Source organism: Scyliorhinus torazame, chromosome 2 (assembly GCF_047496885.1).
Source record: "Scyliorhinus torazame isolate Kashiwa2021f chromosome 2, sScyTor2.1, whole genome shotgun sequence".
NCBI classification, from domain to species: Eukaryota; Metazoa; Chordata; class Chondrichthyes; order Carcharhiniformes; family Scyliorhinidae; genus Scyliorhinus; species Scyliorhinus torazame.
Window position 1 is genome coordinate 274,428,744 of NC_092708.1, and position 25,944 is coordinate 274,454,687.

The window sequence follows — 25,944 nt, forward strand, 5'->3', positions numbered from 1 at the left end:
CACAGTCCAAAGATGTGCAGGTTGGGTGGATTGGCCATGATAAATTGCCCTTGGTGTCCAAAATTGCCCTTCGTGTTGGGTAGGGTTACTGGATTATGGGGATAGGGTGGAGGTGTTGAACTTGGGTAGGGTGCTCTTTCCAAGAGCCGGTGCAGACTCGATGGGCCGAATGGCCTCCTTCTGCACTGTAAATTCTATGAACCTAAAGATGTGCAGTGTAGGTCGATTGGCCACACTAAATCGTCCCTTAATTGGAAAAAAATTTAAAAGATTTTTTAAAAAAAAGAACTCCTACTGTGTAGGAGGAGGCCATTCGGCCCATCAAGTCTACACCGACCCTCTGAAAGAGCGCCCTACCAAGGTCCACTTCCCCGCCCTATCCCTGTAACCTTATAACCCCACCTAACCTGCACATCTTTAGATAATAAGGGACAATTGATAATGACCAATCCACTCAACCTACACATCTTTGGGCTGTGGGAGAGAACTGGAGCACCCAGAAGAAACCCATGGAGACACAGGAAGAATGTGCAAACTCCACACAGTCACCCAAGGCCGGAATTGAACCCAGGTCCTTGGAGCTGTGAGGCAGCAGTGCTGACCACTGTGCTACTGTGTCGCCTGAAGAGAGTACTACCAGTGAGCCAAGTCAATACCAGATGTTTGTATTCAGTTGGCAAATAGTCAATCTGATCATTTCAATTCACGATGTGTGTATTAGTGCCAATTAACGTGTTCCAAATAAGTGTCATACTGGACTTGAAATATTAATTCTGTTTCTCTCTCCACAGATGGTGCTAGACTGGCTAAGTTTTTCTAGCACTTTCAGTTTTTATAACTTAATTTATCTCCTGGTGGATTGCATGTGGCATTTGTAGTCTCCTTGTTAATCGGATAACCATGGCAAATAATCTGACATAGGGTGGGATTTACCAACCAACCCGCCGTGTGATTTTTGGTGGCAGAGGCGGCCCGCCAGGACGATTTACCAGCCCCGCTGTTGTCAACGGAATTTCCCGGTGATTACTATCCTCGTTGCCGGGAAACCCGTGCACTGTCGTGGGACCAGAATATCCCATCGATGTGGACAGCCGGTAGATCGCGGCCTCCGTCTTTGCTGTATAAAATATTGAATTTTTGTTTTCAACTGAAAAATTCTTTGTTGACTTTTCAAAATTGCAGATGTACCATAGATTGTGGCCTAAGTTGATAGATCTTTTCAATGCCATAAAATATGTCCAGGTCCAATAAGTTGACCTCTCCCATTTTTCAGCTAATAAATACATCTTCAGGGCTGTGCTCTCATTAGGAGCCAACCTCAATTTTTCAGCTCCGAACTACAAGTTTAGGATTTTACTTGCCTTATAAATTGGCACAGAAGAGCAAGCAGGTGATATGGGCCATGTTGCTAAGAAGGTGCCTGGGAGTTTAAAACACGCTTACATACAGCATGGTGATTGCCAAACAGAAATAGGTCCCCCTGCAAAAAGTATGAAGCTGGTTTCGAGCTGTACGTTTTGACATTTGCTACCTTGACAAATGTGCTGCAGCGATGTGACAAACTGGTATGATATGGAAGAAGGAATCCACTCTGAAGAAGATGCCCAAGACTAAATGTGCCATGAGAAGAGGGATCAGCCATGAGAAACATGTATCAGAATGGGTGCTTGAAAATCGCTGCACTGGTTACATCGTCGCCAGAAATGCAGTGCGTGCAAAGGCACTTAAGTCAAATTGATTTCAGAACAACAGCTAGTTGGTGTAGATGCTTTCTGGCAAAGAAGCTTCTCGTTTTGTGGCAGAAGACCCAAGATTTCTCCGAGACGACCAGGTGATCTAAATGCCAAAATGATCAGTTTCCAGCGAATCATCATCATACGATGGCAAAACACGAATACCCAAGAGGTCACATTGGCAACATGGACAAAATGTCTATGAATTTCAATACGCCCAGCAACCAAACTGCATTGTTGAAAGGTTCGAAAACCATTCTTGTGAAAGCCACTGGATGTGAGAAGACAAAATTTATGGTAGCTCAAGCCTGTATAGCTGACGGATGAAATCGAAGCCTATGATATTTTCAAGCATAAAGCTATGCTGAAAATCATGTTCCTGCAGAAATTTTCATGTACGTCCACGATAATATCTAGGTAGATTGATAATGTGAGGAATAGGCACCTGGGTGGCCTGCGTAAAGAATGCAACTCTTATTGTGAGACATGTTCAGGTCCCTTTTCAACAATGTGGTCAAGAGGCACCAGCAAAGAAATAACATTCAAATTGCAGTTATCCCATATTCTAATAGTTCAACCTTTTGGATGTGTGCCTCAACAAGCTGTTCAAGGATCATGTTTGTGCTGATTGAAATAGGTGGCGTTTGATGGAGGAAAAACGTTCACAAAGAGTGAAAATATGTGTGGTGTTCCATTTCATTTTGTGTGGTTTCATCAAATTCTGGTAAACAGTAAATGGATATTGAAAACAGGCAGGAGAGTGGAGTTGAAGCGCAAGAACAGCCTTGATCATATCAGATGGTGGAGCAGGCCATATGGTCTACTCTTGCTCCTATTTCTTGTGTTCTTGTGTCAAATGGATAAAATCCCCATTGCTCACAGGATGGTATTTGTTCTCAATGATGACAGTGCCATCCGTCAACATTGGAAAGAACATTTTCAATGACTCCTCAACCATAAATCTACAGTGGCAGACTTCCACTAAGCTGTGGTAGAATCCATTGGTTAACTACCATCGATGGGAGAGCTACAACAAAAAAAACAATGAAAAACAAAGCCTGTGGTTCCAGTAGTATTCCAGCTGAGGACTTCAAGACTGTTGAGCTCCTGCTCCTATCAAGAGAACATGTACTCATCCCATGGATTTGAGAGGAAAAAGAACTCCAGCACCCCCCACCCCCGACAGTTGTAAATATCTTCAAAAAGGGAGATAAGTCATCCTGTGGAAACTATGGAGATATTTTCTTCCTCCTCCATAGCAGGGGAAATCCTCGCACACATTCTCCTGAATCACCTACTTCCTGTGGTACAGGAAATCCTACCAGAGATAATGTGGTGTTAGACATTCCTGAGGAGCCTCTGACTTGATCTTTCAAAGAACAAACAACAATTCAGTTCAGGAACAGGCTCTTCGGCCCTCCAAGCCTGTACCGGTCATGACACCACCCTTGACCAAAACCCTCAGCACTTCCTACTGCCATATCCTTCTATACCCTTGCCAAACACATCCAAGAAAAATGTTGAGAACAACATCAGGAGCTCAACATTTCATTTGTCAATCTGACTAAAGCATTTGGCAAATTTGCAAGTCTGTGTGGGTTGTGCTCCAAGGATTTGAATGTCCAAGAAACATCTGCTTCATGTGATCTGACTGCAACTGCTAAGTGGGAGATCTGAAATTGGTGCCCTCAAAATCTAGGCTGGTGTCAAGCAAGGCTCTGATAGCCCCCATACTATATGTAATTTACCTGACATAGACTATTCAACTCAACAAAGATCAATTGGCCCTGATGTGAGTATTAAATGTTGCCTGGATGGAAAACTTAACCGTAGTTGCCTCAGTACCAAAACTAAACCAACCACAGTAGACATTTGTGATCTACAGTTTGCGGATGAATGCAATGTCGTTGCTCACTCTGCACTAGATTTACAAATCACTCTCAGTCTTCAATGCTACATACAAGAGAATTGGCCTGTCCTTCAATGTTTCCAAAATAAAACTCCGATCAACCCAATCTGGTCAGCCAAATGCTCCACCCCTCAAATGTTGAAGGAGCGATTCTGGAAGATGTTGAGCATTTCCCATACCTTTGCAGTGACTTCTCTGAAAAGACCACCATCGATGAGAAAATCAAACACTGAAACAGCTTCGCTTGCTCAGCCTTATACAAACTACAGCAACAAGTGGTTGACAGCAAAGAACTCTGCAAGTCAAGAAAAGTCCTTGAGTACACAGCAGTTGTTATCAGCACACTTCTGTACTGCAGTGAGATCATTTCAGGAATACATACATAAAAACGCTAGAGAAATTCCATAGGCAATACCTCCGCTACATCCTCTGGATTTTGTGGGGGCGGGGAATGAGAGGGTGGACAAACAAATACTTAGTGTCCTTCTTGAAGCCAACTCCACAGGCATTCAGACCGAATTCCACAAGCATTCAGACAAAATTCCTGAAAAATTAACTATGACGGACTGGACACTGTCTAGAGTAGAGTTTCTTAAACCTTTTTCTCCCGGGACCCACTTTTACCAACTGGCCGACCGCCACGACCCACACCGGCCGACCGTCACGACACACTATTTTAGCTTAACTTTAATGCGACAGGTGAGCATGCTTGATTCCTCACCATCTAACTCCAATCAGATTCACAGGAGGATAGGGCAATGCAAATATCAGGTGTGGAGTTCCTTTGTGCAGTATCATCTTTGTGAGGATGGAAAATCCAACCTCGCAAATGTAGGTCATTGTAAAGGGCCATAGCCATTCTCCCCGTGTCTGTGTGGGTCTCACTCCCACAACCCAAAGATGTGCAGGGTAGGTAGATTGGCCACATTAAATTGCCCTTTAATTGGAAATATTTTACAAACATAAAGGGACATAGCAACAAAATGCTTGTTTTACTCAGCACGGATACTCCTCTGAGACGCTACTCTAGAATGCTGGCAGCCTCATGGACTTGTATCGTGTTTCTCCCTTTCATATTGACTACCCCATCGTTTGTGATTCCTCTGCAATGAACCCAGTTGAGCCTGCACTTTCCAACCATGTATCTATTCAATGCTTCATAAGTCTGTGCGCCAGTTGTGCTGGTTGGTAATGTCAGGTAGCACTACAAATCCTCAACAAATTCATTGTGGAACTTAAACTAGCAAGGTTTCACAATCTGAAGTGCCTGTACTTGCATCCAGTTGTATTGAGAACTATCCTGTGCCGACTTTAAATGAGAAATAAGCTGGACTTCTAAATTCTCAGCAATATCCAAATTTGGCATGCATTTCAGTTTTTCAGCGGTTCTCTCATCTGGGACTGTACGAACCATATCTAATGATGCAGGGAGAATTAATCTCTCTGCTATAGTGTGGGGCATTTTCTCTCAGCTACACTTTAGGCTAACTGTAGTTTGTCATGCATAGAATCCCTACAGTGCATCAGGAGACCATTCGGCCCATCGAGTCTGCACCGACCCTCTGAAAGGGCATTCTACCTATCCCTGTAACCCAGTAACCCCACCTAACCTTTTGGACATTAAGGGGCAATTGATCATGGCTAATCCACCTCACCTGCACATCTTTGAGCTGTGGGAGCAAAGAACAAATAAATGTACAGCACAGGAACAGGCCCTTCGGCCCTCCAAGCCCGTGCCGACCATGCTGCCCGACTAAACTACAATCTTCTACACTTCCTGGCTCCGTATCCCTCGATTCCCATCCTATTCATGTATTTATCAAGATGCCCCTTAAATGTCACTATCGTCCCTGCTTCCACCACCTCCTCTGGTAGCGAGTTCCAGGCACCCACTACCCTCTGCGTAAAAAAACTTGCTTCGTACATCTGCTCTAAACCTTGCCCCTCTCACCTTAAACCTATGCCCCCTAGTAATTGACCCCTCTACCCCGGGGAAAAGCCTCTGACTATCCACTCTGTCTATGCCCCTCATAATTTTATAGACCTCTATCAGGTCGCCCCTCAACCTCCTTCGTTCCAGTGAGAACAAACCGGGTTTATTCAACCGTTCCTCATAGCTAATGCCCTCCATACCAGGCAACATTCTGGTAAATCTCTTCTGCACCCTCTCTAAAGCCTCCACATCCTTCTGGTAGTATGGCGACCAGAATTGAACACTCTACTCCAAGTGTGGCCTAACTAAGGTTCTATACAGCTGCAACATGACTTGCCAATTCTTATACTCAATGCCCCGGCCAATGAAGGCAAGCATGCCGTATGCCTTCTTGACTACCTTCTCCACCTGTGTTGCCCCTTTCAGTGACCTGTGGACCTGTACTCCTAGATCTCTTTGACTTTCAATACTCTTGAGGGTTCTACCATTCACTGTATATTCCCTACCTGCATTAGACCTTCCAAAATGCATTACCTCACATTTGTCCGGATTAAACTCCATCTGCCATCTCTCCGCCCAAGTCTCCAGACAATCTAAATCCTGCTGTATCCTCCGACAGTCCTCATCGCTATCCGCAATTCCACCAACCTTTGTGTCGTCTGCAAACTTACTAATCAGACCAGTTACATTTTCCTCCAAATCATTTATATATACTACAAAGAGCAAAGGTCCCAGCACTGATCCCTGTGGAACACCACTGGTCACAGCCCTCCAATTAGAAAAACATCCTTCCATTGCTACTCTCTGCCTTCTATGACCTAGCCAGTTCTGTATCCACCTTGCCAGCTCACCCCTGATCCCGTGTGACTTCACCTTTTGTACTAGTCTACCATGAGGGACCTTGTCAAAGGCCTTACTAAAGTCCATATAGACAACATCCACTGCCCTACCTGCATCAATCATCTTAGTGACCTCCTCGAAAAACTCTATCAAGTTAGTGAGACACGACCTCCCCTTCACAAAACCATGCTGCCTCTCACTAATACGTCCATTTGCTTCCAAATGGGAGTAGATTCTGTCTCGAAGAATTCTCTCCAGTAATTTCCCTACCACTGAAGTAAGGCTCACCGGCCTGTAATTCCCTGGATTATCCTTGCTACCCTTCTTAAACAGAGGAACAACATTGGCTATTCTCCAGTCCTCCGGGACATCACCTGAAGACAGTGGGGATCCAAAGATTTCTGTCAAGGCCTCAGCAATTTCCTCTCCAGCCTCCTTCAGTATTCTGGGATAGATCCCATCAGGCCCTGGGGACTTAACTACCTTAATATTTTTTAAGACACCCAACACCTCGTCTTTTTGGATCTCAATGTGACCCAGGCTATCTACACACCCTTCTCCAGACTCAACATCTACCAATTTCTTCTCTTTGGTGAATACTGATGCAAAGTATTCATTTAGTACCTCGCCCATTTCCTCTGGCTCCACACATAGATTCCCTTGCCTACCTTCAGTGGGCCAACCCTTTCCCTGGCTACCCTCTTGCTTTTTATGTACGTGTAAAAAGCCTTGGGATTTTCCTTAACCCTATTTGCCAATGACTTTTCGTGACACCTTCTAGCCCTCCTGACTCCTTGCTTAAGTTCCTTCCTACTTTCCTTATATTCCACACAGGCTTCGTCTGTTCCCAGCCTTTTAGCCCTGACAAATGCCTCCTTTTTCTTTTTGACGAGGCCTATAATATCTCTCGTTATCCAAGCTTCCCGAAAATTGCCGTATTTATCCTTCTTCCTCACAGGAACATGCCGGTCCTGAATTCCTTTCAACTGCCACTTGAAATCCTCCCACATGTCAGATGTTGATTTGCCCTCAAACATCCGCCCCCAAACATCCGCCCCCAATCTATGTTCTTCAGTTCCCGCCTAATATTGTTATAATTAACCTTCCCCCAATTTAGCACATTCATCCTAGGACCACTCTTATCCTTGTCCACCAGCACTTTAAAACTTACTGAATTGTGGTCACTGTTCCCGAAATGCTCCCCTACTGAAACCTCTACCACCTGGCCGGGCTCATTCCCCAATACCAGGTCCAGTACCGCCCCTTCCCTAGTTGGACTGTCCACCACATATTGTTTTAAGAAGCCCTCCTGGATGCTCCTCACAAACTCCGCCCCGTCTAAGCCCCTGGCACTAAGTGAGTCCAATTTCAATATTGGGGAAGTTGAAGTCTCCCATCACCACACCCCTGTTGTTTTAACTCTTTTCCAAAATCTGTCTACCTATCTGCTCCTCTATCTCCCGTTGGCTGTTGGGAGGCCTGTAGTAAACCCCCACCATTGTGACTGCACCCTTCTTATTCCTGATCTCTACCCATATAGCCTCACTGCCCTCTGAGGTGTCCTCCCGCAGTACAGCTGTGATATTCTCCCTAACCAGTAGCGCAACTCCGCCACCCCTTTTGCATCCCCCTCTATCCCGCCTGAAACATAGAACATAGAACATAGAACAATACAGCGCAGTACAGGCCCTTCGGCCCACGATGTTGCACCGAAACAAAAGCCATCTAACCTACACTATGCCATTATCATCCATATGTTTATCCAATAAACCTTTAAATGCCCTCCATGTTGGCGAGTTCACTACTGTAGCAGGTAGGGCATTCCACGGCCTCACTACTCTTTGCGTAAAGAACCTACCTCTGACCTCTGTCCTATATCTATTACCCCTCAGTTTAAAGCTATGTCCCCTCGTGCCAGCCATTTCCATCCGCGGGAGAAGGCTCTCACTGTCCACCCTATCTAACCCCCTGATCATTTTGTATGCCTCTATTAAGTCTCTTAACCTTCTTCTCTCCAACGAAAACAACCTCAAGTCCATCAGCCTTTCCTCATAAGATTTTCCCTCCATACCAGGCAACATCCCGGTAAATCTCCTCTGCACCCGCTCCAAAGCCTCCACGTCCTTCCTATAATGCGGTGACCAGAACTGTACACAATACTCCAAATGTGGCCGTACCAGAGTTCTGTACAGCTGCAACATGACCTCCTGACTCCGGAACTCAATCCCTCTACTAATAAAGGCCAACACTCCATAGGCCTTCTTCACAACCCTATCAACCTGGGTGGCAACTTTCAGGGATCTATGTACATGGACACCTAGATCCCTCTGCTCATCCACACTTTCAAGAACTTTACCATTAGCCAAATATTCCGCATTCCTGTTATTCCTTCCAAAGTGAATCACCTCACACTTCTCTACATTAAATTCCATTTGCCACCTCTCGGCCCAGCTCTGCAGCTTATCTATATCCCTCTGTAATCTGCTACATCCTTCCACACTATCGACAACACCACCGACTTTAGTATCGTCTGCAAATTTACTCACCCACCCTTCTGCGCCTTCCTCTAGGTCATTGATAAAAATGACAAACAGCAACGGCCCCAGAACAGATCCTTGTGGTACTCCACTTGTGACAGAACTCCATTCTGAACATTTCCCGTCAACCACCACCCTCTGTCTTCTTTCAGCTAGCCAATTTCTGATCCACATCTCTAAATCACCCTCAATCCCCAGCCTCCGTGTTTTCTGCAATAGCCTACCGTGGGGAACCTTATCAAACGCTTTGCTGAACTCCATATACACCACATCAACTGCTCTACCCTCGTCTACCTGTTCAGTCACCTTCTCAAAGAACTCGATAAGGTTTGTGAGGCATGACCTACCCTTCACAAAGCCATGCTGACTATCCCTGATCATATTATTCCTATCTAGATGATTCTAAATCTTGTCTCTTATAATCCCCTCCAAGACTTTACCCACTACAGACGTGAGGCTCACCGGTCTATAGTTGCCGGGGTTGTCTCTGCTCCCCTTTTTGAACAAAGGGACCACATTTGCTGTCCTCCAGTCCTCTGGCACTATTCCTGTAGCCAATGATGACATAAAAATCGAAGCCAAAGGTCCAGCAATCTCTTCCCTGGCCTCCCAGAGAATCCTACAATAAATCCCATCAGGTCCCGGGGACTTATCTATTTTCAGCCTGCCCAGAATTGCCAACCCCTCTTCCCTACGTACCTCAGTGCCATCTATTCTATTAGCCTGGGGCTCAGCATTCTCCTCCACAACATTATCTTTTTCCTGAGTGAATACTGACGAAAAATATTCATTTAGTATCTCGCCTATCTTTTCAGACTCCACACACAATTTCCCATCCCTGTCCTTGACTGGTCCTACTCTTTCCCTAGTCATTTGCTTATTCCTGACATACCTATAGAAAGCTTTTGGGTTTTCCTTGATCCTTCCTGCCAAATACTTCTCATGTCCCCTCCTTGCTCGTCTTAGCTCTCTCTTTAGATCCTTCCTCGCTACCTTGTAACTATCCATCGCCCCAACTGAAACTTCACACCTCATCTTCACATAGGCCTCCTTCTTCCTCTTAACAAGAGATTCCACTTCTTTGGTAAACCACGGTTCCCTCGCTCGACGCCTTCCTCCCTGCCTGACCGGTACATACTTATCAAGAACACGCAGTAGTTCTTGTTCAGACATCGAAATCCTGGAACGTTTAGCTGCCAATGCTGCCCTTCCCTCAACCAGGTCTCTGTAATGGCAACAACATCATAGTTCCAAGTACTAATCCAAGCTCTAAGTTCATCTGCCTTACCCGTAATACCTCTTGCATTAAAACATATGCACTTCAGGCCACCAGACCCGCTGTGTTCAGCAACTTCTCCCTGTCTGCTCTGCCTCAGAGCCACACTGTCCCTATTCCCTAGTTCTCCCTCAATGCTCTCACCTTCTGACCTATTGCTCCTGTGCCCACCCCCTGCCATACTAGTTTGAACCCTCCCGTGTGACACTAGCAAACCTCGCGGCCAGGATATTTATGCCTCTCCAGTTTAGATGCAACCCGTCCTTCTTATGTAGGTCACACCTGCCCCGGAAGAGCACCCAGTGGTCCAGATAACGGAAACCCTCCCTCCTACACCAGCTGTTTAGCCACTTGTTTAGCTGCTCTATCTTCCTATTTCTAGCCTCACTGGCACGTGGCACAGGGAGTAATCCCGAGATTACAACCCTAGAGGTCCTGTCTTTTAACTTTCTGCCTAGCTCCCTGAACTCCTGCTGCAGGACCTCATGCCCCTTCCTGCCTATGCCGTTAGTACCAATTTGTACAACTACCTCTGCCTGTTTGCCCTCCCCCTTCAGGATGCCCTCTACCCGTTCGGAGACATCCTGGACCCTGGCACCAGGGAGGCAACATACCATCCTGGAGTCTCTTTCACGTCCACAGAAGCGCCTATCTGTGCCCCTGACTATAGAGTCCCCTATTCCTATTGCTCTTCTGCGCTTTTACCCTCCCTTCTGAACATCAGAGCCAGCCGTGGTGCCACTGCTCTGGCTGCTGCTGTTTCCCCTGATAGGCGATCCCCCCCGACAGTGCCCAAAGGGGTATACCTGTTCGAGAGGGCGACAGCCACAGGGGATTCCTGCACTGACTGCCTGCCCTTTCTGGTGGTCACCCATTTCTCTGCCTGCACCTTGGGTGTGACCACATTTACATAACTGCGATCTATGACACTTTCCGCCACCTGCATGCTCCTTAGTGCATCAAATGCTGCTCGAACCGAACCATGCGGTCTGTGAGGAGCTCCAGTTGGGTGCACTTTCTGCAGATGAAGCCATCCGGGACGCTGGAAGCCTCCCGGACCTGCCACATCTCACAGTCCGGGCACTGCACCCCTCTAACTGACATTGCGTCAATTAATTAAAATTAAAAGTTTAAAATTTTAAAAAATATATATACTTTTAAAGTTACTGTTAACTATCTGTTTCCTAGCACTAGATTTCTAATATAAATGCGAAAGCTAAATATAGTACTCTCCGATCTCTGGCTTAGATACCCCTCTAAATTATAATTAAGTAATTATGTTTAATTAGTTTACCAATGCTTAATTTTTTTTAATTTAGTGTAGATTCCCAACCAGCCACTCCGGTCACAGCTTTACTGTTTCCCCCCGACACACAATTTGAAAAAGGTATAAAAGTAAAAATGAGTAAAAATCACTTCCTTACCTTCTGAGTGTCTTAGATGTTCTCTCCCTGACAGAGTCTGCTCCTCCTCCTCCGAACGGCTCCCGAAACTAGGCCACGATCTTTTAAAATCTCCGCTCTGACTCGCAGCTCCCGCACTTTTAAAATCTCCCGCGCTTTTTAAATCTCCCGGCTTTCTCTCCTCTCGCACTGTTTTCAATGTCTCGGCTTTCTCTCCTCTCGCGCTGTTTCCAATGTCCCGGCTCTCTCTCTTCTCTTCCTTCTGGAGTACCAGAAGGAAACCCACGCAGACACTAGGAGAATATGCAAACTCCACACGTATAGTGACCCAAGGCTGGAATTGAACCCAGGTCCCTAGCGTTGTGAGGCAGCAGCAAGGACGTCAGCTAATGATTGAAGGTTAAATTCTCGCTGTATCCTTTGAAAAAAATCAAGAGGTTTGTCCTCGAAGTCGCCATGCTTTGTCTTCAAATGCTTTTGAAGTTTTGAGGCTTTTAAACGCTCATTTGACAATAATTCCATGCATATAACCGGCTTTGCATCCTGAATTGCATTAGTACAATTAACAAAGCCATACCTCAAGAAATGCTTTGTTCCAGATTTCAGCTTCGACTCAGGCTGTTCACTGGCGGTTACGGAGCTCTGTATACAGCTCACACCAGCACAGCTTTGTCCTGCCTTGGACTCGCCTGAGCAACTCTCCAGCAGGTTGAGAGGTTCTGGCCTGTTTGTGTCTCTAGCCTTCTCTTCCTTATACAAAGCGATCCATCTTCATTTTTTCACCATATTGTTGCCTTGCTTGCTCACAGCTAGAAAATGAAAGAACCCCTCCTCCGTGATTTTGCGGCAATAGCACGGAGATATTGGGCGCGTGACGTCAGTGTACATTATTGGTGCGTGACTTGCTCAAGCCGCCTCTTCTGGCGGGAAGTCTAGTTTGTTTGCGTTTAAAAGCTTGGCATTCTCAGCTTAAAGGTGGTCACGACAGTCGGCTGGTGTGGGTCCCAAAGGTTGGCCGGTTGGTAAAAGTGGGTCCTGGGAAAACAGTTTGAAAAACACGGATCTAGAGTACTGAGAAACATCTCCCTTGTCAGGTCTTGTTTTCTCAACTCTCAAATGGCCAGCGTCCCAGGGGAGTACAAAAGTGCTTAAAAGAAACCCTGAAGCTCTCCTTGAAGCATTGCAATGACATTAATGACTGGGAGGAGATTGCGACAAATTCTTGAAAATAGTGAACACTTGTCCATCAAGCTGCATCATCCATTGAGTAACAATGTCTTCGTGATGAGGTAGAGGGGCAGCAGAGAAGGAAAGAAAGGGCCAAAATCCTCATCACCTCATCGGATGAACTGTCCCATTTGCCGAAAGATTTGTGGGTTGAGAATTGGCCTGTGCAGTCACACAAGTACCCAGGGCAGAAACACATGGCCCTGAGTAGATGTCATCCTTTGAATCGAGGGAATCCCAACAATGACTAAGTGACTCCATGAATTCCATGCCCTTTTTAAGTCGGATGCTGAAGACAATGAATTTGGCGTATTTTAAAATGTTATGATTGTGGTTTAAGCTATCATAGAACATACAGTGCAGAAGGAGGCCATTCGCCTCATCGAGTCTGCACCGACCCACTTAAGCCCTCACTTCCACCCTAGCCCCGTAACCCAATAACCCCTCCTAACCTTTTTGGTCACTAAGGGCAATTTATCATGGCCAGTCCACCTAACCTTCAAGTCTTTGGACTGTGGGAGGAAACTGCAGCACTCTGAGGAAACCCACGCAGACACGGGGAGAACGTGCAGACTCCGCACAGACAGTGACCCAGCGGGGAATTGAACCTGGGACCCTGGTGCTGTGAAGCCACAGTGCTATCCACTTGTGCTACTCGTGCTGCCCAAATCCTTGCAGAATTATTGAATTAAGTAAAATGGGACACATTCATGGAATTTGAATTACTGATTTTGCTTTATCACATTTCAAAATGGCAGCCACCTGCACCACATTGGTGATGTAAATGGTTCACATAGATGCAGGTTGATATTTTTTGGAAGGATTTTTCAAAGCTTCAAATGTCAACTTATCTGCTGAGATCTACAGTAGTTAAAGGACTATTTTGCATGGAACTGGCATATCCCCTAATCTTCCTAAAATGAACACAGTAATTTGGCTAAGAATATTTGAAAATTGCTTGCTGTAAGCCATTACACTTGAGTGTGGATTTAAGTACGTTTTAAAGTATCAGCTTTCCAGCCAGCACTGTCCTGCAGTAAATGTGTATTCTGACTGTCCCTCCTTCTTGATATATTGAGATGTGCTATTTAAATGGACTAGATTGGTCTGTCGTAAATGGCATGAAGTGGATTAGTTTCCCCGATTTATCTTTGTACTTCAACTAAAAACAGAAAAGGCTGGAAATAGTGTTAATGTTCAGGTCGTTAATCTTTCATCCTTTCAAATATTAATATGAACTGTTTTTCTCTCTACAAATGCTACCTGATCTGCTGAGTATTTCTAGCATTTTGTTTCTATTTCCGATTTCCAGCAGCTGCAGGATTTGGCTTGCGTGCTCAGTGACAAAATAAGCAAATTAGCTGTTATGCTGTACAATTTGATAGGTGTCTTGAGTATTATATCAAATATTAAAATTGACACTCTGTTTAGACTTAGTTGGAGAACACTTGCTGATAATGAATTGTTGGCATTAGTGGAGGTTGATTGACCGCATAATTGCATTGTAGTCGCATGATGACCATGGCATTGAGTTAATTGGGTAATGTGACTAGAATAAAGGGCTGAATGATTTATTTCTTGTTGACTAAATTTGAAAGCTCTTATAAATACTATATTAGCTTCAGCCTTGGACATCCAAGGCCATAAAGTACCTGAAGGGACATGAAATCAAAAATTTTGATTAATATATTGCAGTACTGGCTGAGAATGGAATAGCAAGGTGATTAGAGTGTTTCAGGTGTTTAACACATGTGGAGAAATAACTTTTAGGGAATGACTCGCGCGTTTTGGGTTTTGTTTTTATTCAATTGAAATCTGGAATTGCAGTTGAAAGATCATAAGATTTTGTCCAGAGTTTAAAGAAGCGATGTGAAAGTTCAGGAAGGAAGTCGAGCAAAAGGAGCAGGTATGGACAAGATGAGTTCAAAGAGGACATATTGGGAGACAAAAAGAAACTAGAACAAGATTTGAAACATAGAAAATAGAAGCAGGAGTAGGCCATTCGGCCCTTCGAGCCTGCTCCACCATTCATTATGCTCATGGTTGATCACGTTCAATACTCTGATTCTGCCTCCCCCCACCACCACCACCACCATATCCCTTGATGCTTTCACCCAAAGAGCAATCTCTAATTCCTTCCTGAAATTCCACAACATTTTGGCCTCAATTCCACAGATTCACCACACTCTGGGTAGAGAAATTTCTCCTCACCTCAGTCCATAAGACCATAAGACCACAAGATGTAGGAGCAAAGTTAGGCCACTCGGCCCATCGAGTCTGCTCCGCCATTCAATCATGGCTGATATTTTCTCATCCCCATTCTCCGGTCTCCTCCCCATAACCCCTGATCCCCTTATTAATCAAGAACCTATCTATCTCTGTCTTAAAAACACTCAGTGATTTGACCTCCACAGCCTTCTTCGGCAAAGTGTTCCACAGATTCACCACCCTCTGGCTGAAGAAATTCCTCCTCATCTCTGTTTTAAAGGATCGTCCCTTTAGTCTGAGATTGTGTCCTCTGGTTCTACTACAGGTGGAAACATCCTCTCCACATCCACTCTATTCAGGCCACGCAGTATCCTGTAAGTTTCAATAAGATTCCCCCTCATCCTACTAAACTCCAACGAGTACAGACCCAGAGTCCTCAACCGTTCCTCATACGACAAGTTCTTCATTCCAGGGATCATCCTTGGGAACCTCCTCTGGACCCTTTCCAAGGCCAGCACATCCTTCCTCCGATACATGGCCAAAACTGCTCACAATACTTCAAATTGGGTCTGACCAGAACCTTATACAGCCTGGTCTTGTATTCTAGCCCACTTGACATTGTTATGGGCCAGGGCTTAGAGAACCCCAAAGTGTGTCATCGAGTTCACCTGACCCACAACTTTTAATAGATTGTGGTGTGGTGCGCACACGGCCCACTTTACAGGTGTGGTACAGCAGAAATGCAAAAGTATTTTTTTAAAGCAAAACAATGTTTCTTCTATGAACTCAAGTTCACCTTTTTAAAATATACAGTGAATATCTTAGCAACCATCAATTCAAATACAACCCCCAAAAACTACAACACTAAGTAATCCTTAATAACTTCCCAAACAACATCCAGAAGACAAAAGAAACACCTTTTAACAGAAGCACATTAGGTTTACACTCACTATGGAGAACATTTATAATTCCGAATTCGCCAAATGATCAAGAGATAGTCTTTTCATGGCAGAGAGATCAACAGTACACTTGCTTTGTCTGGCTTCAGCTCCAACACTATAAACAAAACTAAAACACACCCTGCAGCAAACAGCCTAAAATGAAAGTAAAAAGCTGACAGACAGCCCAGCTCCACCCACACTCTGACATCACTGCAGTAATATGAGCAGCCAAACATTTCTTAAAGCGACATTCTCAAGACAACCTGAATGCTAACATTGCATTTGCCTTCCTAACTGCCGGACTGAACCTGCATGTTAATCTTGAGAGAATCGGGAACAAAAATTCCCAAGTCCCTTTGTGCTTTTGATTTCCTAAGTATTCCCCCATTTAGAAAATAGTCTATGCCTAAATTCCTCCTTCCAAAGTGCATAACCTCACACTTTTCCACATTGTATTTCATTTACCACTTCATTGCCCGCTCTCCTAGCTTGTCCAAATCCTTCTGCAGCCCACCTGCTTCCTCAATACTACCTGTCCCTCTACAGATCTTTGTATCCTCTGCAAACCTAGCAACAGTGCCTTCAGTTCCTTCTTCCAGATCATTAATGTATATTGTAAAAAGTTGTGGTTCCCAGCATAGACCCCTGAGGCACACCACCAGTCACCGGCTGCCATCCTGAAAAAGGCCCCTTTATCCCCACTGTCTGCCTTCTGCCAGTCAGCCAATCCTCTATCCGTGCCAGGATCTTACCCTTAACTCGATGGGCTTTTAACTTATTTAACAGTCTCCTTGTCAAAGGCCTTCTGGAAATCTAAATAAATCACGTCCACTGCTTCTCCTTTGTCTAACTTTCTTGTTACCTCCTCAAAGAACTCGAACAGATTTGTCAGACATGACCTCCCCTTGACAAAGCCGTGCTGACTCAGTCCTATTTTTCAAGTACTTTACGATCTCATCTTTAATAACAGATTCCAAAATCTTACCAATGACCGAAGCCAGGCTAACCAGCCTATCGTTTCCCGTCTTCTGCCTGCCTCCCTCCCTTAAACAGCGGTGTTACATTAGCCACCTTCCAGTCCTCTGGGACCCTTCCTGCCTCCAGTGATTCCTGAAGGATCACCACCAATGCCTGCGCAATTTCCTCAGCTATCTCTTTTAGGACTTTGGGATGTAGACCATCCTGTCCAGTGGTTTATCCACCTTCAGACCTTTCAGTTTCCCCAGAACCTTCCCCTTAGTGATGGCCACTGCACTCACCTTTGCCCCCCCCCCCCCCCCCCCCGATTCACCTGGAGCTCTGGCATCTTCACTGGTATCTTCCACTGTGAAGACTGATGCAAACTACCTATACAGTTCATCTGCCATTTCTTTGTTTCCTAATATTACTTCTCCAGTCACGTTTTCCAGTGGTCCAATGTCTATTTTTGCCTCCCTCTCATCTTTCATATATTGAAAAAAATTCTTCCCATCTTCCTTTATGTTACTAGCTCGCACTTGTATTTCATTTTCTCTCCCCTTATTGCTTTTTTAATTGTCCTGCTCATTTTTAAAGGCTTCCCAATCCTCTGGCTTCCCACTAATTCTCGCCACTTTGTATGCTTTTTCTTTTGCTTTTATGCTGTTCTTGACTTGCCTCGTCAACCATGAATGCCTTGTCCTGCCCTTAGCATGTTTCCTCCTCCTTGGGATGAATTTTTGCTGTGCCTCCAGAATAACCCCCAAAAACCCCTGCCATTGCTGTTCCATAACTTCCCTGCTCGTCTATTTTTCCAATCAACTCTGGCCAGCTCCTCCCTCATGTCTTTGTAGTTACCCTTATTTAATTGTAATATCGTTGCATCTGATTGTAGCTTCTCCCTCTCAAACTGCAGGGTAAATTCTATCATATTGTGGTCACTGCTCCCTAAGGGTTCCTTCACCTTAAGATCCCGAATCAAGTCTGCCTCATTACACATCACCAAATCCGGAATTGCCTGTTTCCCAGTGGACTCTACCACCATCTGCTCCAAAAAACCATCTCTTAAGCATTTCACAAATTCCTTTTCTTGGGATCCACTAACAACCTGATTTCCCCAATCCACGTGCATATTGAAGTTGCCCATGATTATTGTGATATTGCCTTTTTTATATGCTTTCTCTATCTCCTGATTTATTTTCTGCCCTACATCCTGACTACTGCTAGGGGGCCTGTACATAACTCACATCAGGGTATTTTTACCGTTGCAATTCTTCAACTCTACCCACAGAGATTCTATGCCTTCTGATTCTATATTGCTCCTTGCTATCGATTTAACTTCATTCCTTACTGACAATGCAACCCTGCCCCCTTTGCCCATCTGCCTGTCCTTTCGATAGGCCATATATACTTATATGGCACAGTCCTAAAAGGTTTACCCTTTATCCTCAAACTATCACCCCCCGTTTTGGACTCTCCCCACCATTGGGAACATTCTTTCTGAATCTACCCTGTCTAATCCGATTTTATAAGTTTCTTTGAGTTCCCCTCTCACTCTTCTAGACTCCAATGAATATAATCCTAATCAAATTAGTCTCTCTTCTAATCGGAGTCCTGTCATCCCAGGAATCCTTGGTAAACCTTTGCTGCACTCCTTCCATAGCAAGAACATCCTTCCTGATCCCAGATTAGGGCAGATGAAGCTTTGGGGAGTTTTGGCTTGGCTGATGAAGTTAATGATGTGCGAGTTTCAATTTTAGAGGCAAGCAAGTTTTTCTGCATGGTGGGAATTATTAAATTTAGAATGGAAATATATTAAATTGCACATGTCCAAATGCCCGTAACTTTTTGGGAATTAACCAGCCCCATAAGTATCAGCCATATGAGACAGACAAAACAGGGTCACAGTTGATAATGGCATGGCCTGACTGATTAGAATGTATGTAGCACGTACACTGGAGAAGCAGTGTTTGTTCTGCTATTTATAGATTGGAACAACCAATTGTGTTGTAATATTTCCAGATCCTTTTGAGATGTGTGGAGACAGATATTTCAGTGTTGCCTTGCCTTGGTTTTATGCTGTAAGTGTGTTGCTTTGAAACTGACGGTTTGGTTGTTGGAGGTTTCCCCCAATCACTCTATGAATTGGTAAGATTGCCCAAAGCTCTCAATCTCTGGAGTGCTGAATTCGAGTGACCATTAAGCCAATCACAGCAAGGGAACCTCCTGCATGAAATCTTTCATGAAAGGTATTTGAACACCAACTTCACAGTGCAGAATGTGGGGAACATCGAAGCACTGATAAAACAATATCTACATGTTTATTTCATAACTGCGTCATGTTTATTTCATAAGCATAAATGCTTGCATGGTTCCTAAACTGGGAGATGGTGGCTTAGTGGTAATGTGATTGGACTAGTAGTGATCCTAGACTAATGCTCTGGAAATAGGGTCTAAAGGTGCACCATGGCAGCTGGTGGAATTTAATTTCAATTAATGAAATCACAGTAAAGGCGACCATTAAACTCTCACAGATTGTCACAAAAACCCATCTGATTTGCTGATGTCCTTTAAGGAAGGAAATCTGTCTTCCTTACCTGGTCTGGCCCACATGTGACTCCAGATCCCCAGCGATGTGGTTGACCCTTAACCTCTGAAATGGCCGAACAAGCCACTCAGTTCAACAAATGGTGGTCTTGCCAGCAACACCCATTTCTAGTGAAAGAGTTAAAGTCCTATTTTTGCACTTAATGTTTGGTATTAACACAATTACAAACTAAAAACATGTTTGCTTGAATCCTAAATCTTTCTTGAGAAATGTGCCAAAGGCTGGCTGTGGATTATGCAATCAATCTCCTGGTGCAAGTAACTGCTTGAATAGTTATGGAAATTATTTAGCAACATCCATGTATCAGCAAAAGTGAAGCAACCACAATCTATGGGAGATGTGTGGGCTGCTGGTGAAATGTTTTAAGTGATGAAGTATGTAATAAGAGGGCACTTGATTTAGATAACTGTTTATCAGTAAGCAATCATAATCTCTATAGTTTTAGAACCTTGGAATTCTTATAGTGCAGAAGGAGGCCATTCGGCCCATCGAGTCTTCACCGACCCCTGAAAGAACACCCTACCTCGGCCCACTCGCCCCCCTATTCCCATAACTCCTATCCTGCACTCGTTTTGGTTCTGTTTTACTTCAGAAAACCCAGACTCCACTTGTAGGTCACAGTACTTTTTCAGCCTCTATTCCATGCCTCACCCTGTTTCAGTGTGAGTTATGTCAAGTTGTGTAAATTTCCATACACTGTTCCCCCAACTTTTTAATTGGAATAGTTTTGTTCCTGTCAGAAATTCTTTGCATCGGATTTTCTCACCTCTGTTATGCTGCATCGATAAATGTTTTTCCATGGATGTTTCTATTACGAGGATATAAGGAATAGCATGGTGCAAACCCAAAAACTGACCAAGAGGAGATTAACCCTATTTAACATTATAATGTAGTTCATGGTGTCTGGTGGTGATATACTTTTTGAAGCCCACTTTATAGGTTAATTTCTTCTAATAATATATTACAGGCTGATCAAACTTCCATCATTTATACAGTTAATAAAAATTGTTTCAGTTAACAATCTTCTTAATATTCTTGAATGCATTATTAATTGAAAATCCATGTAGTATTTGATCAATTGGCAAATGACCATCCTTTTTATTTTAACATTATTTAATAATTGCCTTTGTTTCTCTTGTTATCTCTTGTTCAACATCTGTGCTTCATTGGGCATGCACATTCTCACTTCCTTAACGGAATTGTTTCACTTGATGATCTAGTAAGAGGAACAAATCCAGAACCACCTCTGAAATCTCCACAACTTCAGAGTGTTATGACCTCCCTTGACACCGATAACTTAAAAAAATAAATAAAATAGATTTGAACTTCCAATTACTAGTTTTTTAAAAATTCTTTCATGGGATATGGGTGTCACCTGCAAGGCGCTGCTCTTATTTTTCAAAGTTTTCTAAATCCAGTACCAGCTTGTTGCAATGATTCTTTTTGCCTCTAGCCATGCCAGGACAAATCTCTTGAAATCTTCAACTGCGATAGTGTCCTGCCCACACCCTGCTGTGGTAGCTCATGAAGTAAAACAACCTCTTCGCTTTGTTGACCACAGGAAATTGCTGTTCGTATGAGATTTGTTTATTTTTAGGGAAGCCTATAGCCTGATCTTAAATATGGTTTCTGCTGACCTCTTTCATAGATTCATAGATACACAGAAGATAGGAGCAGCAGGAGGCCTTTTGGCCCTTCGAGCCTGCTCCGCCATTCATCACGATCATGGCTGATCATCCAACTCAGTAGCCTAATCCTGCTTTATCCCCATAGCCTTTGATCCCATTCTCCCCAAGTGCTATATCCAGCCGCCTCTTGAATATATTCCATGATTTAGCATCAACTACTTCCTGTGGTAATGAATTCCACAGGCACACCACTCTTTGGGTAAAGAAATGTCTCCTCATCTCTATCCGAAATGGTTCACCCTGAAACCTCAAACTGACCCCTGGTTATACACCCATCATTGGTAACATCTTCCCTGAATCTACCCTGTCTAGTCCTGTTAGAATTTTATAAGTATCTATGAGATATAATATAGTATAATATCTAAGTTATTCTTGACTTCAATTTCCTTTCATTTGTATGAGTAAATGGACTATTTACAGCATAACTGTTTACAATTCGATACACACACCTTTCGGACTCTTTTGGAGACTTAGGGCGGGATTCTCCGCAATTGGCCCGATGCCGGCGTCAAAAACAGCGCGAAGCACTCCGAATGGAGTCAGGCCGACCGGAACGTCAAAAATCCTCTCACCTGGAAGGGGTTAGTAGTGGCGTGACTCCATTCGCGCCGGCGTCACCCGTCACCGACGTGCACGCACGCCATCATTGACGCTGCGTGGCGTCGCACCACACAAAACGCCCTCGCTGGAGACCCAGCAAAATGGTCGCCCGCCGCACAGCTCGGAGGTTTCAGGAGTGCGACATCGAGGTGCTCCTGGACGCAGTGGAGCAGAGGAGGGAGGCCCTGTACCCCGGACACGGCTGCAGGGTCACACCACAGCTCAGCCGGCGCCTGTGGAGGGAGGTGGCAGAGGCTGTCAGCGCCATGGCCGTGACAGCCAGACAGGCAACCAGTGCCACAAGAAGGTCAATGACTTAGTCAGGGCAGCCAGGGTAAGTACCTACCCCCCCCGCCCCTGATGGATGGGACAGCCGTACCTGAAACCGACATGGCTGCACCCACCCATGCAGGCTGCATTGCGGTGTGAACCAATGCCAACATACACACAACCGCTGGTCCGCATGTATAATTCTGCTGAACACTGTTGCCCTTCATCCCTCCCCCCAGCAGGGGAAGCGCGCACATAACAACCGGGAGCGTGAGAGGACTGGAGGGGGTCCACCTGAATTGCGCCCCCTCACCATTCACGACAAGAGGGCCCTGGACCTTGCAGGTGGACCCGAGGACCGGGAAGTTGCGGATGCAGAGGTCGGGGGCGCACCACCAAGTGAGACTCCCAACTGCCATCCCCCATCCCACCTTACTCCGCGCCCCCCCCCCCCCCCCCAAACCCCATCGCACCTTTTTCCCCCCCTTCCCCATCCCACCCTCCCCATTCCCCTCTTACCCCGCTTTCCCCCATCCCACCTTCCCCCCCCTTCCCCCATCCCCCTCTGCGTGTCTAACCATGCATCCTGTATTGTGTTCTGCAGGACCACACGTCGACCCACCCGTCCCTGCGGATGCCGACCGCCCCCAGGACGACGCCCCCACCCTGTGCCAGGCCACCCACGAGACGGGGACAGACCCGGCCCGTCAGGCATACGACGCCCCCGCCCTGTGCCAGGCCGACCACGAGACAGGGACAGACCCAGAGCGGCAGGCGTACGACGCCCTCACCCTGTGCCAGGCCACCCACGAGACAGGGACAGACCCGGAGTGCCAGGCATACGACGCCTCCACCCTGTGCCAAGCCGCCCACGAGACAGGGACAGACCCGGAGTGCCAGGCATATGACGCCTCCACCCTGTGCCAGTGCGGCGACACCGGTGAGCCATGCCCAGCGACGAGGAGGGCAGCCACAGCAATAGGCCCCCGTCCCAGTCGACCCGGAACACTGACACACACGACACAACCACCCAGGAGACCCACGTATAGGACACACCCACCCAGGACACACCCACATACGGGACGGATGGACAGGAAACACCACCCCAGGGGACCCTGGACTTCGGGTCGGATGAGGAGCACCACATGATGCCACTGCTATCTCCTACACCCTCCATTATCGCAGAGACACTCCCCTCGGTTGGGCACTTTACCGATGAGGCCTCTGGTACACTAACTGGTACGTACAACACAGCTGTCCCGGTACAGCAGGAGGAGGTAGGAGCAGCCGAGGGGCCGGGCGGTCGGAGGACAGCCCGGCGCAGGCAACCATCTGCCACCCAGACATGTCCCAGGTTCCTGGCGTTACCACACCCACCCATAGACCCGATGCAGTCATGGACCCAAGGACAATCGAAGGGGGTGACGGCCGGCTTGCGGCAGCTGCAGATGCAGGTGGAGGAGTCCACCCGCGTGCAGGAGCATGGAGTGGTGCTGGTCATGCGTGCCACCCAGGCCGACACCACACGGGTGGCGTCTGCGGTGGGGGCGACGGTGTCAGACATGGGGAGAAGTATGCAGGGCCTGGGGCTGTCCGTGCAAGCTGCGTCTGTGGCCGAGGACATGACTGCCCTATAAGACCATAAGACATAGGAGCGGAAGTAAGGCCATTCGGCTCATCGAGTCCACTCCACCATTCAATCTTGGCTGATTTCAACTCCATTTACCGGCTCTCTCTCCATAGCCCTTAATTCTTCGAGAAATCAAGAATTTATCAACTTCTGTCTGAAAGACACTCAACGTCCCGGCCTCCACCGCCCTCTGTGGCAATGAATTCCACAGACCCACCACTCTCTGGCTGAAGAAATTTCTCTTATTCTAAGGCTGTGCCCCCGGGTCCTAGTCTCCCCTGCTAATGGAAACAACTTCCCTACATCCACCCTATCTAAGCCATTCATTATCTTGTAAGTTTCTATTAGATCTCCCCTCAACCTCCTAAACTCCAATGAATATAATCCCAGGATCCTCAGACGTTCATCGTATGTTAGGCCTACCATTCCTGGGATCATTCGTGTGAATCTCCGCTGGACCCGCTCCAGTGCCAGTATGTCCTTCCTGAGGTGTGGGGCCTAAAATTGCTCACAGTATTCTAAATGGGGCCTAACTAATGCTTTATAAAGCTTCAGAAGTACAACCCTGCTTTTATATTCGTCAATCCATGTGAGTACCTTGCCTCGAATACCATGGGCCCTTATTTTACTCAGCAGTCTCCCGTGAGGCACCTTATCAAAGGCCTTCTGGAAGTCAAGATAGATAACATCCATTGGCTCTCCTTGGTCTAACCTATTTGTTATCTCTTCAAAGAACTCTTTAACAGGTTTGTCAGGCACGACCTCTCCTTACTAAATCCATGCTGACTTGTCCTAATCCGACCCTGCACTTCCAAGAATTTAGAAATCTCATCCTTAACAGTGGATTCTAGAATCTTGCCAACAACCGAGGTTAGGCTAATTGGCCTATAATTTTCCATCTTTTTCCTTGTTCCCTTCTTGAACAGGGGGGTTACAACAGCGATTTTCCAATCCTCTGGGACTTTCCCTGACTCCAGTGACTTTTGAAAGATCATAACTAACGCCTCCACTATTTCTTCAGCTATCTCCTTTAGAACTCTAGGATGTAGCCCATCTGGGCCCGGAGATTTATCAATTTTTAGACCTCTTAGTTTCTCTCGCACTTTCTCCTTTGTGATGGCTACCATATTCAACTCTGCCCCCTGACTCTCTGGAATTGTTGGGATATTACTCATGTCTTCTACTGTGAAGACTGACGCAAAGTACTTATTTAGTTCCTCAGCTATTTCCTTGTCTCCCATCACTAGATTACCAGCGTCATTTTGGAGCGGCCCAATGTCTACTTTTGCCTCCCGTTTGTTTTTAATGTATTTAAAGAAACTTTTACTGTCATTCCTAATGTTACTGGCTAGCCTACCTTCATATTTGATCCTCTCTTTCCTTATTTCTCTCTTTGTTATCCTCTGTTTGTTTTTGTAGCCTTCACAATCTTCTGACTTCCCACTACTCTTTGCCACATTGTAGGCTTTCTCTTTTGCTTTGATGTATTCCCTAACTTCCTTTGTCAGCCATGGCTGCCTAATCCCCCCTCTGATAACCTTTCTTTTCTTTGGGATGAACCTCTGTACGGTGTCCTCAATTACTCCCAGAAACTCCTGCCATTGCTGTTCTACTGTCTTTCCCACTAGGCTCTGCTCCCAGTTGATTTTCGTCAGTTCTTCCCTCATGCCCCTGTAGTTACCTTTATTTAACTGTAACACCTTTACATCTGATTCTACCTTCTTTCTTTCAAATTGGAGATTGAATTCAACCATATTATGATCACTGCCTCCTAAGTGTTCCCTTACTTTAAGATCTTTAATCAAGTCTGGCTCATTACATAACACTAAGTCCAGAATGGCCTGTTCCCTCGTGGGCTCCATCACAAGCTGTTCCAAAAAGCCCTCCTGTAAACATTCAATGAATTCCCTTTCCTTGGGTCCACTGGCAGCATTATTTACCCAGTCCACCTGCATATTAAAGTCCCCCATGATCATTGTGACCTTGCCTTTCTGACATGCACTTTTTATTTCGTGGTGCATTTTGTGCCCCTGGTCCTGACCACTGTTAGGAGGCCTGTACATAACTCCCATTATGGTTTTTTTGCCTTTGTGGTTCCTCAACTCTACCCACACAGACTCCACATCATCTGACCCTATGTCGTTTAGTGCTATTGATTTAGTTTCATTCCTAATTAACAAGGCA

General features: G+C 45.6%; 1 protein-coding gene across 12 annotated transcripts in view; it reads left to right on the forward strand.

The window, feature by feature from the left end:
• Nucleotides 1-25,944, forward strand: part of numb (NUMB endocytic adaptor protein) — a 277,518-nt gene that overhangs the window by 105,998 nt on the left and 145,576 nt on the right. The window lies entirely within an intron of this gene.